Genomic DNA, 17,163 nt, shown 5'->3' on the forward strand with positions numbered 1-17,163 from the left:
GCCGCTGCCCGGCTCGCCGGCTCCGCGCCGCGGGCCTGCCCTCAGGCCCCCGCGGGCTCGGCGCCGCCGCCGGGAGGCTCGCGTAGCTCCTGGACCCGCCCGTCGCGTCCCCTGGGCAACCGTCTCCAGGGAGATCGGGCCCCGCCCCCGGCACCGACACCCGGTACGGAGCCCACCTGTGCGGGCGTCTGCGGGGTCCCAGTGCCCCCCTGTGCACAACCCGCCCCGCCCAGCGCCTGGCTTTGTCCGCCTGGGGCAATCGGGGTCCAGGGGCGTGGGGGCTGGGGGAGGCGCGCGCGTCCCGGGGCGGACCGGACCCCGCTGGGGAGGCCGAGGCAGGGGGCCGCGCTCGCGTTGTGATTCTCGGGTGGTGGGCTGGTTCTTGCTCTCCTGCTCTCCCGATCTCCATGCATCCCTTTTGTGCCTCCGGGGGGCGGGGATCCGGGGTGTCCCGCTGCCGCCCTTGATGCGCTGAGCAGGGCCCTCAGCCGGGCTCCGGACGTGGACGCGCCTGTCCAGGGCAAGCTGTTTACTTGACAGGGACCCAGCAGTTGCTGTGCGCATCCTCCCCTCCCCCTGTCCCCGATTCGGGACGGAGCATCCTGCGCTGTGTCGATTCCTGGCGTTGCCTCCCAAGCTTTGCCCTTGAACCCAGAGGGCTAGAGGGCGGCCGACCCAGATCCTGAGGTCCTGGGCAGCGTGAGGGCCAGAGCAGAAGACGCACCTTCCTCCGGGAAGAGCCTCCTTCTTGGCCGCCCTCTTGTGAATTCTGCCCCAGCTCCCTGTTTCCTGACCTGAATTCCTGAGGACTGATTCCTTCTTGCTTTCCCTAACTCTTCCTTCCCTCAGCTCCATCAGGCTTTCTGCTTTGTCTTTCCTCGTTTTGAAAGTGTTTTCTCTATAATCGCGTCTCATTTCCCTGTGACTAAACTGCTGGGGTTTGTCCCCTTGTTAACTCCATTGGTCAGCAACGGGAGTTCTTTCTTCCTAGCTCCTGGCGCTGACCTCTCATTTCTCTTGGGAAGCCCTTGCTACCCTCCCCTGGATGCTGAGTGAAGAGACCACCCAAGCCCGTGTTCCTGGGCTCCTGCAGCAGGGTCCATGGGGTGTCCTTCCAGGGATTAGTCTCTCAGCAGTGAGAACTCCAGCCTGTTCCCTGGGAAATGAGTTCGTGGCATGGACACCTTTTCCAACGGCTTCCCAGCACTGGGCTTTTTGCTTATGGAGAAGCAAATGATTTAGGTTTCCTGATCCTCAAGAGCCCTCCCTAGCCTTGCGGGGCGGGCTCCCCGCTGTGGAGGTAGCTGTGCCCTCGGCCTCGGGTTGGAGAAAGGGGCGGGTCCTACTCCTAGAATCCAGCCGGCTGGGCTTCCGGAGCTCAGGTGTCTTCCTGTCTCTGGGGTCAGATTATTTCCAGGAGTGGCCGGCAGTGGGGGGAAAGAAACACCACGGATGCCGTGAGCGGGCAGCCCTCTCCCCACACACCCACCCTTTTCACCTCCAGCAGGCAGGGATGAGTCTTCCTGTATGATGCAATTTAGTACTTGAGTAGGGACCTCAAGTCCAGGAATCTGCTTTTTACAGCCATTGAATGAACTTGAACCCAGGCTTGCCACAGATGGTTCATTTTGCCTTCAAAAACCAAACAAAACCAACAAATAACTAAGAATGGTCTGAGTTATCTCCATATATATATATTCCTGTTTCAGGCTCTGGAAATGCCCCAGTGGTTTGCTTCAGTACCACTGAAGGGTGTGGCATTGACACGGGTGGTGAGAAGGGCCCATCCAGCAGAATGTGATTGGTTTGCAAAATGGGAGCCTAGGTGAAACAGTCCCTTTGAGCTAAAGTCCTGTGAGGGAATGCATAGAAGGTTGTGAGAGACTTTCTCTTTTAAAAATTTCATTCATTCATTCATTCATTCATTCATTCTTTTTTTTTCCCCCCAGACAGATAAGGAGCTCAGAGTCAGGCAGGGACGGAATGGTGCTCATTGATTCCAAAGCATCTTTGATCTGCCAGACAGAGGGGCCTTTGCTGCTGGTCTTTCTTGGACCATTCCAGAGAGGTAGGTTGGGTGAAGGAGACAAGTGTGTGGGGAAGAAGAGATGTGATTTTGTAGACAGTTTAAGAATTTGAACAGACTCTGTCCTAACTGACCATCCAGCCACAGGAGGAGCTCTCTAACTTCCCATGGAGGACTAGATTACGCAGAGGAAGAGAACGACCCAAATGTGTACTATGAGCCAACAAGGGGTGGTGAACTAGACCTCAGCCAGCTCCCCAGGAGAGGGGTGCTGCTAGCTGTGAAACGAAGAGGGGATCTGCTCCCAGGAGCCCTGGAACTCATTATTAAGCTATTTGACTTGCTTCAGTCATGGTAGAGTTGGGCCAGCCTATCTGGGGAGAGAAAAATGAAAACATTCTTCCGAAGGGAGTGGATTGAATTCTTATAACTCGGCATTGCTTCTCAAAGAGTCCTTAGGTAGGGACATTCTGTTTCTCCAGAGAGCTGGCCGTCAGTGTATCAGTAAGACAATGCCCCTTGGAACGTCTTGGATGTTCGCTGGGAGATGAATGCAGTCCTTTCATTGTGCAAATGAAGAAACTGAGGCCAGAGACTGACTTTGGCTGAGCCCTGGTTTTGGTGTCTGGGGCTGGCGGGTATGGTTAGCAACCTGCCAGACTGGTAGGCTGCAGTCGCATTTGCAAGCCCCGTGGGTACACAGCCGTGCTCTGGTGGCAGGGCACATTCGTCCTGATCTGGATGCTTGAGCAGCTCCGGTCACTTCTGATAGAAAGGAGCATAGGATTACAGCCTGGTGTCATCCTTGGAAGCTTCTCCCTGGCCCCACCCCAACCTCATGTTCTCTAGACCTTCATCAATACTTTCCAAACCTCTTTGTTAGTGTGGCTCTCTTTAAAAAGATCAACATATTAAAAACAGAATTTTTTTTTAAAGATTTATTTATTTATTGGACGGAGAGACAGCCAGCGAGAGAGGGAACACAAGCAGGGGGAGTGGGAGAGGAAGAAGCAGTCTCCCAGTGGAGGAGCCTGATGTGGGGCTCGATCCCAGAACGCTGGGATCACGCCCTGAGCCGAAGGCAGACGCTTAACGACTGCACCAGCCAGGCGCCCCTAAAAACAGAATTTTGACCTAGAGAGTAGATAAAAGCAGAGTGCCCTGTGGTCCAGGGAGAGACTGGCCTAGCACCTCCACTCAGCACGCTGTCCCACTTCTGCCACCCTCTGAAGACCTTGGAGTGCTTCTATGGAACCCCAGGACCCCCTGGAACATAGTAAAAAACCATGAATGGTGCAGACCTCTGTTGGGGGATTAGAGTTTCTTCTGCACACCTGTTTACACATCTATTTACAATTCTTGATTCTTCCTCTCTCTTTTTTTTTTTTAAGATTTTTATTTATTTATTTGATAGAGCACAAGCAGGGGGAGTGGCAGGCAGAGGGAGAGGGAGAAGGAGAAGCAGGCTCCCTGCCGAGCAGGGAGCCCGATGTGGGACTCAATCCCAGGACCCTGAGATCATGACCTGAGCTGAAGGCAGACACTTAACAGACTGAGCCACCCAGGCATCCCTCTTTTTTTTTTTTTTAATTTATTTATTTACTTGAGAGAGAGAGAGCACGGGGGAGGGACAGAGGAAGAGGAAGAGAGAGAATCCCAAGCAGACTCCTCGCTGAGTGCAGAGCCTGATGCAGGGCTTGATCTCACGACCCGGAAATCATGACCTGAGCTAGAACCAATAGTTGTATGCTTAATGAACTGAGCCACCCAGACGCCCCAAAAGTATCTTGATTCTTGTTTCAGCAGATGCCTTTTAATAATTTTTAACCCTCATACGTTTTTATTTGTTAAAAAAACACCCATTTGGGGGCGCCTGGGTGGCTCAGTTGGTTAAGCCACTGCCTTTGGCTCAGGTCACGATCCCAGAGTCCCAGGATCAAGTCTCGCATCGGGCTCCCTGCTCAGCAGGGAGTCTGCTTCTCCCACAGACCCTCCTGCCTCTCGTGCTCTCTCACTCTCTCTCTTTCTCAAATAACTCTTAAAAAAAACCCCAAACAACCACCCATTTACTTTTGAAAGTTCACAAAAAATTAGCATAATCTACCCTTCCTTACCCCCCAGAGAACCACTGTTTCCTTGATGGAATGTCCTCCCTTGAATGCCCCAGAAAGCCTATCTTTGGAAACTTGATTTTTATGTATTGTTAAATGTTATTGCGTATGTTTCTTCCGGCTCTGTTTCAAAAGTCCGCTAACATGAGAGTAAAGGAATAAAAAAGGACTAAATCCTTAAGGAAACAGAAAAGGAAGTGATTGAGGAGGAGGAGTGAGCAAATACTTTGAGAGACAGAAAGCAGGTGGGTAAGAGATGCAAAGCTTAGAATCTTGTGTGTTCCGTGCCATGGTGGAGGAAGGCTGTTGTGTTCAAGGGCCCACCAAAGACTCAAGAGTGGGAGCTGCAGTGTTCCTGACAACGGGCTGCAGGGTGGGCTGGAAGCAGGAAGGTTGATTGGAGGTGTATGTTGGAGCAATAGACCCCTCTCTCAGCCCACATAGTCAGGTGGCTCCCTCCTCCATCCCAGAAGAGGATGCTGTTTTCCCAGAGGCATTCCTAAACCACAGCAGCTCAAGCCCAGCCTGGGGTGAAAGGAGGCTGTGTGGGGAGCAACCGAGGGCAGAGGCACTGTATTGACAACAGCAAGATGCAGTGAAAGTTCATATACTGAACAGGGAGACCCTTTCTTGGTTGGCTCCCAGAACACGGCAGCCTAGTTTATACCCCTCTCCTGTCAGGGCCTCAAAGAACTTCTCTCTGAGGAATTGAGCTCACAAGAAAAATGACCCTCAAATACTAACACTGAAGGAACGTTCTTGGAAAGCTAGTTTGCTACTTTGTCCTTTCACAGCGATGCCCGCCAAGCAGCTTGGCCTTACCTGTGCACAAACAGCTTTGAGTGCCTCCGTCTTAAGTTTGAATGGGCAGCTATGGATCCTCCCACATAGAATGAAGCCTCTCGCATGAAAGACAGAGACCCAAACAAACAGAAAAAAGGGAGTCAGAAGTCATAAACATGATTGTTTAAAAATAGGAATACTCATGAGACAATAATAAGCTTTTGGATATAAAAACTATGATAGTAGAGGTGCCTGCCTGGCTCAGTCCGTAGAGCGAGTGACTCTTGATCTCAGAGCTGTGAGTTCGAGCCCCATGTTTGGTGCAGAGATTACTTAAAAATTAAATGTGAAGGGGCGCCTGGGTGGCACAGCGGTTAAGCGTCTGCCTTCGGCTCAGGGCGTGATCCCGGCATTATGGGATCGAGCCCCACATCAGGCTCCTCCACTAGGAGCCTGCTTCTTCCTCTCCCACTCCCCCTGCTTGTGTTCCCTCTCTCGCTGGCTGTCTCTATCTCTGTTGAATGAATAAATAAAATCTTTAAAAAAAAATTAAATGTTAAAAAAAAAACGAATAGGAGAAGCAAAAATGTCAATAGAATACAGCTGGAAATTGAAAAGTAAATCTCTAGAACGTGGAGCAAAAAGACTTGAGAGATGGAAAATAGGAAAGGAAATACAAGAAAACTGGAGAATCAGTTTGGGAAGCCTGATGTCCACCTCACAGGAACTCAAGACAAAGAGAAAAATGAAGAAAGGGAAGTTATCAAACTACAGGAAGAAAATTCTAGAAGTGAAGGAGTTTCTACATGAAGAGTCTCTGAGTAGTACTCAACAATGAATAATAAAAGACATACTATATAAAAGTAAAGTATGTACTATAGGACATCATCACAAACTTCAAAACTCCAGAGATAGAAATTGCCAAAAGCCAACCAAGAGAAAAGGGACCACATCTAGATCAGGTAAAAGAATGGCACTGCACTTTACAAAAGCAACACCAGAAGCTACAAGACAAAGGAGGAACTCCTTCAAATTTCCAAGGGAAATTAATTCCTGAGCAATTGTCATTCAGGCAAAATAATAGAATAAAGGCACCTTTGTAGATGTGAATTTCCCAAAGCTCTGCGTGTGTGCACGCACGCATGCACACACACCTTCGTATCACTATTCAAGGAAACTAGTGGAGATTGTGCTCTACAAAAATGAGAGTAAACTAAGAAAGAGGAACAAGTGATACAATATGTAATTGTTTTTGTTCTCATTTGGCTCCGTTTCCAAATGGCTTTCAGTATTTCAGCTGTTACCTTACTTTGAGTTTTGTGAGTGTGGAGGAAAAAAACCAAACACCTACCTCACCATGGGAACTGAAAAGGACTGACTTCTAAGCTTTCTCTGTTGCCGGGACCTGTGATCTAGACTCCACGGATGAGATGCACCGATGCTGTGTTTTGACAGAGGAGAGGGATGAAGCGTGTGCTGTCTCCGTGGTTATGGCAGTGGCAGCAGTGATGGGCTGCAAGGTCAACTTGTTGGCACGGAAGGGGCAGAGGTGCAAACTGGCATTCGGGATTCAGTGGCAGGAGAGATCATTTCACCATCAGACGTGCATCATGGAATCCAGTGTCCTAAGTTCTGTTTCTTTTTTCGTTCAACTTTCTGTTTTTCCTGGAGTTGATAAGCGCCTCATCTCTTTATTTGCTATGCTTGCAATGTACTCATCACCGATTCTTCCTCAAACTCTCCAACAGAACTGTGAAACTCCTCACAGTGCAGCAAATAAGCCAAATAATCTGTCAGCAACTTTTCTGCTTAATCAGTGGGAGTCGGCTCCTTTACTTGCAACCAAGAGCCTTGACTGGGAGAGAGAATGGTGAGGAGAATTCCCACAGTAATGGTGAAACAGAGTTCTAATGGTACAGCTGCACAGCTCATCTAGAGATAAACCAGGCGAGTTTGGAGCAGAATGGCTGAGAGCCCCAGGAGGAACATCTGCAAGAAAAAAAATGAAGCTGATGGACTATCTGACATATTTACCATATTAGGAAGAGTTTTATAGATCTGTTAGAGAGTTGAGGAAGTTTCTATGTACATATCTGTACAGAGAAAACAAAGGAATTATATTTGTACATAGAAAATGAAGCAAATTATAAGTGAGGCAACTATTAACTGTAGAAATAAAAAGTGGGGGCGCCTGGGTGGCTCAGTCGTTAAGCGTCTGCCTTCGGCTCAGGGTGTGATCCCGGCTTTCTGGGATCGAGCCCCACGTCAGGCTCCTCCGCTGGGAGCCTGCTTCTTCCTCTCTCACTCCCCCTGCTTGTGTTCCCTCTCTTGCTGGCTGTCTCTCTCTCTGTCAAATAAATAAATAAAATCTTAAAAAAAAAGAAAAGAAATAACAAAAAGTGGAACGAGAAAGGGAATAAAACCAGAGTATACTATGTGATTGGGTGTTGAAATGTATTTATGTAGTCATAATAACGGAAGCACTCAAGTTTTGGGTTTTTTTAAAGATTTTATTTATTTACTTGAGAGAGAGGGAGAGGGAGAAGCAGACTCCCCACTGAGCAGAGAGCCTGATGCGGGACTTGATCCCAGGACCTCAAGATCACGACCCAAGCTGAAGGCAGATGCCCAACTGACTGAGCCACCCAGGCGCCCTCAAGCTTGATTAACAAAAAAATTATCACCTAGCTGTGTTCAGAAGATGGAGGAGAGGATTTGTGTGTGTGTGCAGGGAGACACAAACTCATCTCCTAAGATTAGAAGTTAAAAGTTGAAAATCGAGAAATATCCATCTAAATCGATTATTTAGAAAATTTTAGATAAATACCCAAAGAAACGACTGCAGTCGGCAGTGGGGAGTGGTAGGATGTGCAGGGCAGGAGGCTGCTACCTTTTTTTGCTGCAAACAGTTTAGCTCTAATTAATTTTTAAAACCATGTGCTTCCCTAACTTTCATAGATAACAAAATTTTGAAGTCACTATTACAGCATGCGTATCCACCCATGTTATAGCTGTTTTCATTTTCTCTACGCGTTCTGAAATGTTTTATCCACAAACAGATGTTGCCATGGCAAATGGGGGGGCACTTTTTTGTTCCATTTCATGGGGAGGACTATTTGCAGCACTCTGTGCTGTACGCAGGTGCCGTTGTAAGGACTGTCTTCACTCCTATTAAGTTAATTATCATAATTTCCCTGTTATTTTTGATTTTCCACTTTCATGAATACCACAAATGAATATTTTTGTACATACAGCTTTTTTAAAAAAGATTTTATTTATTTATTTGAGACAGAGTGAGGGAGAGCACAGAGAGAGAAGCAGACTCCCTGCTGAGGGTGGAGCCTGATGTGGGGCTCAATCCCAGGACTCTAAGATCATGACCCGAGCCGAAGGCAGACACTTCGCTGACTGAGCCACCCAGGTGCCCCCCCCCTTTTATTTTGCTTTGCTTCTGTCAGGCAATTCCTGTGCTCCCCAAATTACCAGACCTGAGACCATGGATCTTTCTCTTGATTTTGGTGGGTAGTGTCAGGGGATTTTCCACTTGGGCGCAGGCCGATGGCCTCCCTGGGTGGGCCATGAACTGAACATCAAAGGAGATAGCTGGGATAGAATTTTTTTTGGTAGGATAGTTGGCTCATTTTTCTGATGACAGGAGAAAAAGTCAGAAGTCTCTCTCTCTCTCTCTCTCTCCCTCTCTCTCTCTTTTTTTATAGAAGAGAATTTCCAGAGAACTTTGCCTCTCATTCTTTGATGCCTTTTGTCTATTTGGTTTTCCTCCACTGAGGATTTTTTTTTTCATTTTTAAATATTCAAAATAAAAAGTTACTCTTCTATTAAATAATATGGCTTCAAGGGAGACACATTTAAAATGGGAGAGAGTATGGGACACCTGGGTGGCTCGGTCGGTGAAGCATCTGCTTTTGGCTCAGGTCATGGTCCCAGGGTCCTGGAATCGAGCCCTGTGTCGGGCTCCCCCCTCAGCAGGGAGCCTGCTTCTCCGTCTGCTCGCTGCGCTCGTGCTCTCTCTCAAATAAATAAATGAAATCTTTTACAAAAAATGGTAGAGAGTAAAAAGAAGAAGAAACAAAGAAAGAACAGAGGGAGGCAGTGCAGATAGAAAAGGAGTAAGGCAGCCTATGTCCTCAGCTTACATCAGGACGCCTCTTGCAGGATTTCACGTCACTATGTTATTTCGTCCATCCTCGGCCTTCACCCCTCCCATCTTTTTCCTCCTGTGGCAGGAGCTTGGGGTGTCAGACCACCCTCCAGACGAGCCCTTCCTTCCTAGTCCTGGGCAAGGTTTTGGGGATGTCCTCCTGGGCTGGCCTCTGCCTTCTGGAGATTTCCCTCCCATTCCCTTTCCGGAGGCAGGTTCCTCCTCCACCTGACCGGTGCTGGACAGCAGCAGAGGGCCGCCGGGGCCTCCCTCATGGCAAAGGCGTCCCCTTCGCTGTGGCTGCCATTCCTCTGCTGCAGTGCGGAGACTCTGCCCTACAAACGGGGCGGGGGGCGCCAGGACGAGGATGCTGTGGCTCCCGGGTCTCCGGGGGGGACACACTGACGCGGGTCTCAAGAAAGGTTCTGTGTTCTGGGAGAACAGCTCACCTACCCTAAAACTGCACCTGTTGGGGGGACCCTGGACCAGTCCGTGTTCAGTCTGGTCTGTAGCTTCAGTTCCTTGTCATGAAGGTTCTTACGGACAGGGAGTTCCAAGGCGGGGGTGCTGGAATGCCTGCTTCTCAGCTGTTAAGAGCAAAGGATTGGGGGTTTGGTGGCAGGGAGGGCCCAAGTTTTCCCTCATCAGTCTCGCCCTGCCAGCTCTTGCCTGGGCCCTGGCCTAATTCTTTCCCACCTCATTCTTGCCTCCCTCACTTCCATTTTCCTCACCACAGCCAAAGCAATTTTTGTCGAGCGTAAAGTCAGGCCCTATCAGTCTCCTGTTTAAAACCCTCCAGTGGCTCCCCACCGCAGTGATAACAAAATGTGGCTCCACACTGTGGCTTCGAGGCCCCTGCAGGGTCGGCCTCACTGCCTCTCCCAGTCATCTCCCCTCTGGGTCCTTGGCTCTAGCTACCTGGTCTCCTGCCTCAGGGCCTTTGCACTTCCTGTTCCAGCTACCTGAACCCTATTTCATGGATCTTTGCCTGTTCTTTTTCATCCTTTGGGCCTCAGCTCCAATATGATCTCGCTTGAGCACTGTCCCCTGACCTACCATCCAGAAGAGACCCTTTCTCCCTGCAGGCCCATTTTATTCCATTCCAACTCTTATCTGAAGTCATTTTGTGTATTTGTTTTTCTTTTTCTTTTCTTGATTTTCTCCTGTTAGACTAAAAACTCCATAGGATCAGGGATGGTGCCTGTCCCATTCCTGATGGGCACATTCCCTGAAGCTCAAATAGATATTTGCTGAATGAATGAATGAACAGGACCTGTAGCCTGCAGCCTCCTGGGCTTCCCCCCCCTCCCAGGGTCTCCAGGAGGATGTGGTTATTGAATGATCTCTGGGCTTTCCCTGGATGCCAGAGCAGGGTGTGGTTTCTAGAAAGCTCCTTTAAGGCAAATATCCAGGAGCTCCACTGGGAAGTGGGGCCTCTGGGTAAAGCACCTTTGGAATTCACCTCTGAAGTGCCCACGTTGCCTACGTGCACCCACTTTCCACATAAGTTAGGCAACAGGAAAAGCGTCCACTTCATTCTCCACGGAAGAGAGGCCGGGAAGCAGGACGTTTATTGGAAGGACTTTTTGAGGCTGAGAAGCACCTGAAAATCAGCCCAGGTCGGGAGGCCTGACTGGACTCTGCTCTGTTCGGCCTGCTGCAGAAGGCCAGCCGGCGTGGCTCCCCATCCCTGGTCCCGGTGGCTGCTGGTCTCGTATCCTCCCAGCCTGGGTCGATAGCAGATGCTGGGTAATGTGTGTAACCACCTCTGAGATGTTTCCAAGACTCCTCTTGAGCTATTGGGGTGGTAAGTTTCAGCTCTGAAATTCGGGTTTTGAACAGCTGTTTTGTCCTAGAGTTCCGAGAATGGGAGCATTTCTCTCTCTATCTCTACAGATGAACACATAGCAGTGACCCAGGGAGACCTTTAGACTCTCGCTCTAGAGTGACCGGTGAAGTTGCAGGGCCTGTCTTGCTCAGGACGCCCTCGGGGAGGAGGACGGTGTTTATTGCTCAGATAAGCAGGATAGAACTTCCCTGCTCGCTGATGCTTGTCCCCTGCACTGAGCCGGCTGAGAGTGACTCACATGTTCCCGTGGGAAGCTGATCCCCAGGGCATGTGACTGTAGCCCCCAAAAGCCTGTCTTTACGTTGACAAATGCTGGGCCGTGGCTCCTACTCAGGGTCAGCCACACGTGCGATGGCCACGAGAAAGATGTGGAACCCTAGCAGACCCAGGAGACAGACACCAGCTCACAGCCCCAACACGGTGGAACCTCAAAGAAACGAGAGGGAGGCTTCAGGGGTCCCGAGCTCGGCACAAGGCACCAGCGGCAGGTCTGCCAGCCCAGGGGGACTAGTAATGGGCCGCTGCCTCATTCCCAGTCTAGAGGAAGCGCTGTGGCTCTGGGACGCTGCATCCCTTGCTTGCCCTCTTCTCTTAGAAATAAATTAGGGCCCTAGGCACACCTGGGTGGCTCAGGTGGTTAAGCATCTGACTCTTGATTTTGGCTCAGGTCTTGATCTCAAGGTTGTGAGATCGAGCCCCGCGTTGGGCTCCACACTGGGCATGGAGCCTGATTAAGATTCCCTCTCTCCCTCTGCCCCTTCCTTCCCCTTCCCCCAACTTAAAAAAAAAAATAAAAATAAACCAGTTTAAAAAAAAAAAGAAAGATATTCAGGCCCTTGAAACACTCCGTGCTGCTGGCCGGGAAGGACTGGGGAGCGTACACGCTTTTGCGAACTCCTGGGAGGAGCTCCCCTGTGGGCTGCTCGGGACTCAGACACCCGGGGCCGGAGGAGCTGGGCTCTGGCCTCAGCCGGAGGAAGCCGTCCAGCTGGGCGCGTGTCAAAACAGCTGGCAGAGGGATGGCGCCCCCAGGACAGAGCCCCGCAGCTGGGATTGCCCCGCCGTCCTCCAGCTGTTCTGTGGATCGCGCTGGCCGGAGTGGGGAGGTGCGAGGGTCTGTGCTCCTTCTTGTCCAGTTCCTTTGCTATTTTATTAATGGTTCAAACGGAGACAGGGAAGTTGACCTCGAGTCTGGCTGACTCAGAGCAAGGAATGATGGCTCACAGTTCATCTTTGGTTGATGCCTCTCGCGCCTTTAGGTGGTCCTGGCTCTCCCTCACCCTCTGTCTCCAGGCCCGCTCACGTGTCTCTGTGGGTAGCCTACTGACCCCCAGTTATCTCTGGGGAACCGCAAAGACCTCTCCCCTGAGCTCCGCACTCGGGGCTGCTCCTCGGCTCTCTCCACGGGGATGTTCACCGAGCAGCCCAGATGCTCTGTGTCTGCAATGGACCTCTTGCCGTCTCGTTGCCGCCAGATCTGTTTCTCCCTCACTCTTCCCCATTTCAGTGTCTCCCCACCACCCCTCCAGTCTCCCAAGCCCGCAGCCGGCTGTCATCCTTACTTCTTCCCCACGACCCCCCATCTCATCTGCCAAGCTCCTAAAGACACCCTGATTCCCGCCTTTTTCATCCCCGGGGGCTCGAGCCCCCCACCCCCACTGCCCGTGGGCATGCTCGCTTCTCTCCAGTCCTTCCACACTGAGCCACCCGCATCATTTTGGATGCAAATCGGGTCCCATGGCTCCTTCGCGAAGACTGCCCATCATACTTCAAGCGACACCCAGGTGTCTCGCCTGTGAAGGCTCCACAGGCCTTGGTCCCTGCTGACCTCTTCAACCATCTCATCCCATGTCCTCCCCCCCACCCCGCCCCTCCCATACGCTCCAGTGGCAATGGCCTGCCTTCCGTCCACTCTGGCGATGACTGGCCCACTCTGGTTCTCTGCTCCAGTGTCCTCTTCTCAGAGGGGCTCTTCCTGGCCTCCCTCCAGGGTGGAGGCTGCTCTCCATTACATCACCACGTGGCATGCTGTCTTTACCGTGTTGCTATCATTGTGATCATTCTTCCTGCTTACTCTGGGCTCCCCCTTGCACCACTCCTGGCACTTAATAAATAGTAGTGTAAACTCATATATCTCAGACTGAGTCATATGTACAAGACATCAAATCCAGTAATACATGGGTGCCAATTATTTCCATGAGATGAAATCACCAACAGGGATTGGGAATTTCTGCATTCAGATTCAGGAGATCCATTGGGAGAGCCTGCCTTCCTGGGAGAAATAGCTAGAAGGTTGGCGGCCAATGAGCTCAGTGATATGACCGCTGAAGAACTTTCTCAGGGGAAGAGGCTGATACGCTTTTATTAGGCTAAGCAATGGGAGTGTAGTACCCAGATCATTCTACAGTTGGCCTGTCAGGTCCCATCCACATCATCTTGTTTTCGCGGGGTACCAAACTTTGGCAAGAGTCTAAAAACTGTGTTGTAGGGAGAACAGTGAGAGGTAGTGAGGCCATCGTTCAGCAGAAAGAGCCATCAGATGACAGACAGCTCTCGGTGCCTCTAGATGACAACACAAAGATCAGGGTTGGCTCCTAGCGGCAGGCCAATTTCCAAGGAAAGAACTTTCTAAACCACAGAAGCTTCCTAAAATGGAACTTACAGCTGCAAGTGACAAAAAAAAACAAAAAACAAAAACAACTCAAACTGCTCAAGTTAAAAAAAGGGGGGGGAGGGGAGAAAGGGGGATTTTTTTGTCTGATAGAACTGAAAAGTCCAGGGATAGAGTGTGGCATCAGGCATGCCTGGATCCAGGGACTCAAAGGATGTCTTCAGGACCCACCACTGGACGCTGAGCTCTGCTGTCCTTCATGGTGCTCGTTTCTCAGGTTTCACCCCTCAGTGCAGCAGGCAGTGGTCACCAGCAGCTCTAGGTGGATCTTCTCTCTTTTCTGCTACTCCAGGAGGCAGTACCCAAAGAAGTCCAGATGTGAGAACGCACTGGACTGACTTGACATTCTCATGTTCATCCTGGAATCACCGTGGCCCCGGGGAGGACACACAGTGATGGGCTGGGCCCAAGCCCCCTTCCTGGTTCCTATCCAATCCCTGTGGCCGGGGACGGGGGTGGGGGGAGAATTCAGGGCTCTGATTGGCTGGGCCTGAGGCGCGGGCCATGCTAGTGGCCAGGAGGGAGGTCACTCGGCTCTACCACTCGGACTGAGGGTGTGTTGAGTTTGTGAAAAGTCCACAGCTTCCAGATCAAGAAACTGAAAATGACCAGCCCCCGAAGCCCCTCCCACCCCTTTCCCCTGGGGTAACTGCCCTCCTTCTGGGGTCACCCCTGTGTCTCTTCCTCTGCCAATACAGATGAGCTCTGCCTGTGTTCTCTGGGTAATGAGAATGGGGAGCACGCACTCTTGTGCGTGACTTCTTTTCAGCCTCGTGTTGATGAGATTCGTTTATACTGTTGTCTGTATTTGGAGATCGTTCATTCTCATTGCTATGTAACATTCCATTGGGAAAAGAGACCATCATTTATTTCTCCATTATACTGCTGATGCGCCTTTGGGCAGTTTCCAGTTTGGGGCTCTTAGGAATAGCAGTGCTGTCGACACTCTGCTTTGTGTTTCTCCTTGCACGTGAACTCACGTTTCTGGCGAGTGTATGGCTAGGCGTGCAATTAACTGCTGGGTCAGAGGGCACCACGTGCTCCGTGTTAGTAGATGCTGCCAAAAGTAGGTACTTTGCAAAGCGGTTGTACCCATCTGCATTCTTGGAGCAGGTCTGAAGTCCCTGGGTGAGTTGGCATCTTCGTCCCACACATGGCAGAGCGATGAGTCCGAGCTTTGCAGAGAGCTGGGGCTTGTGAGCAGCTGCACCTGGCTTCTGGGCCCACAGAGAAGGAGAGGGTTTCTGCTTCCTCCTGTCGCATCTCTGGCATTTGCTTATGTCCTGCCCGCACCATCCTGGGTCTTCCTTCCCCCGACATGAGGTTTATACGTGAAAGTATGTCCGTGCATCCCAGAAGGGTGAGCGTAGTCGAAGGCTCCATTCCATAGCACTAAAGGGCAGAAGAGCAACGGGGGGGCATTTGTCGCAGGCACGGTCCCTTTGGCTGGCGTCCCAAGGAGCTCATGCTACATGTGCTCATCTTGGCCTCGGGATCGAGTGGCCGGAGGTGCCCCTGACTTCCCGAGTGCGGCCAAAGCACATTTAGCATGGTAAGTGGCTTCTCGAGGATTCCTGCCTGCCCCCCACATTTTAAATCAAAAGGAAAGCCTTTGGCCTGGCCATTCTCAGAAAGAGGAACCCAAAGTAGGATGTGGTTTTACAATCAGAGGAAGTGGATCCCAGCAGTGGTAACATGGTCGCGCCAGCGTGATGCGCGTGTCCTGCTGCTCCGAGCAAACTCTGCATCCAGCCCTTCCGCAGGCTGAGGTCTGGGCCCTGTTGGCAGAGCCCCCAAAAGAATCTCTCTCGTCAGCTAAACAATCCCTTTCAATTATTTTTCAAAGTCAATTAAATCTAGGAGGATGTGACCCTAGGGTAGGGAACTCCTTTTTGAAAGAATAAAAATCATAAAACATAAAGGATGATATTTGACTGCATCAGCATTACAAACTTTTCCTCCCCAAAAAGGCACCATAAACAAAGTGAAAAGATGACTTGGACCAAAAGAAGATATTTCCAATTCATTTAATCAACAGAGGACTCTATATTTCAAAAAACCCTATAAACCAATAAGAAAAAGACAACCCCCGCAGGAAAAAAATGGGCAAAATTTATAAGCAGGCTATTTGCAGAAGATAAACATTTTATGGCTAATCAAGGAAATGCAAATTAAAACGACAAAAGAGCATTCCGTGGCCATCAGATTGGCAGAAATGAGTGAATCAGACGATAGCAAGGGCTGACGGAGGTGCGGGATCAGAGGTGCGGGATCAGCGGGCGGACAGCGCCCGTGCCCTTGCGAACAGGCCCACTGGCTTCCTTCACTAAAGCTCAGGTTGTTGTTCTGGCTGTCAGAGGTTGTGGCCGTGATCCGACAGTTCCCCTGGACAGCCCCTGCCACATGGCGCTCTTGAGTACTTGGAAATGCGGACAGTGATGGAGAAACAACATTTCTGAGCATTTTCTCTCATTTTGATGCATTCAAATGTAAGAATGGATACTCAACTCATTTCTTGGAAAACTTTTCGGTGTATTTGGAACAACTTGAGTCCATGGCCCTCCTTTTTCATCTGTAAAGTGTATGACATCAACATACAGATGAGGTATTTCTGATGGAAATCTAGTATCCAAGTGGCCAGTGCTCTAAGTGAAAATGCACACCAGATTTCAAAGACTTCGTGCCCCCCAAAAGAATGCAAAATAACTTATTAGTAATTTTGCCACGTTGATGGACATTTTGAAATGACTATATTTTGGATATATTGGATTAAACAAAATATGTGACTAAAAGTATTTCTCTTTTTACTTCTATGGAGTGTGGCTACTGGCAACTTTGACATTAGGCGTGTGGTTCGCGTTGTATTTCTTTGGAGGACACTCATCCCAACTCCACATACACACAAAGTGAGGTGTGTAAGGATGTACATTGTAGCGTTGTTTGTAATAACCAAAAAGAGTAGAAACAAACCCCGAGGTTCATCAACAAGAGAAGGAGTAAACAAATTGTGGTTTATTGACCCAGCGAAATAGCCCAGGAGTTACCGTGAATGAGCTGGCACTCCGTGTATCGGCGGGGAGTGTGGATTGCAGGTTGCAGAAGACTCAAAGTTTGCAGGAATACTGGGAATTGTCCATGGATACATATTAGTATAATGAAAGTATAATGAAAAGAAAGTATGCATGGAAATTATAAACAACCAGAATGCAGATGGTGGTAGCCCGGAGAGGGGGAGATACTCAAAAGACCTTTAATTGTGTCTATAGCATTTTGTTACTGAGGCCTGAGGATGACTGAGGGGGATTGGTGTGATTGAGCTATTTCAACAAATTGTTTGACGACAAAGCCATTTGTAAGCCACTTGATTTCTGGTTAGAAAGTTTCTAAGAGTGGCACCTGGGTAGCTCAGTTGGTTAAGCATCTGCCTTCAATTCAGGTCATGATCCCAGGGTCCTGGAATGGAACCCCACATCAGGCTGCCTGCTCAGTGGGGAGCCTACTTTTCCCTCTCCCTCTGCCTGCTGCTCCCCTTGCCTGTGCTCTGTCAAATAAATAAAATCTTAA

General features: G+C 50.0%; 1 protein-coding gene across 1 annotated transcript in view; it reads left to right on the top strand.

Annotated features, from left to right (window-relative positions):
* PIK3CD (phosphatidylinositol-4,5-bisphosphate 3-kinase catalytic subunit delta) overlaps positions 1–17,163 on the top strand; it is a 49,902-nt gene that overhangs the window by 19,215 nt on the left and 13,524 nt on the right. The window contains exon 2 of the mRNA XM_034671182.1: positions 1,950–2,068. The gene's annotated coding sequence lies outside the window, so the exon portion shown is untranslated. The remainder of the gene's footprint in view (positions 1–1,949; positions 2,069–17,163) is intronic.

The sequence above is a fragment of the Ailuropoda melanoleuca genome, chromosome 11 (assembly GCF_002007445.2).
Source record: "Ailuropoda melanoleuca isolate Jingjing chromosome 11, ASM200744v2, whole genome shotgun sequence".
NCBI lineage: Eukaryota > Metazoa > Chordata > Mammalia > Carnivora > Ursidae > Ailuropoda > Ailuropoda melanoleuca.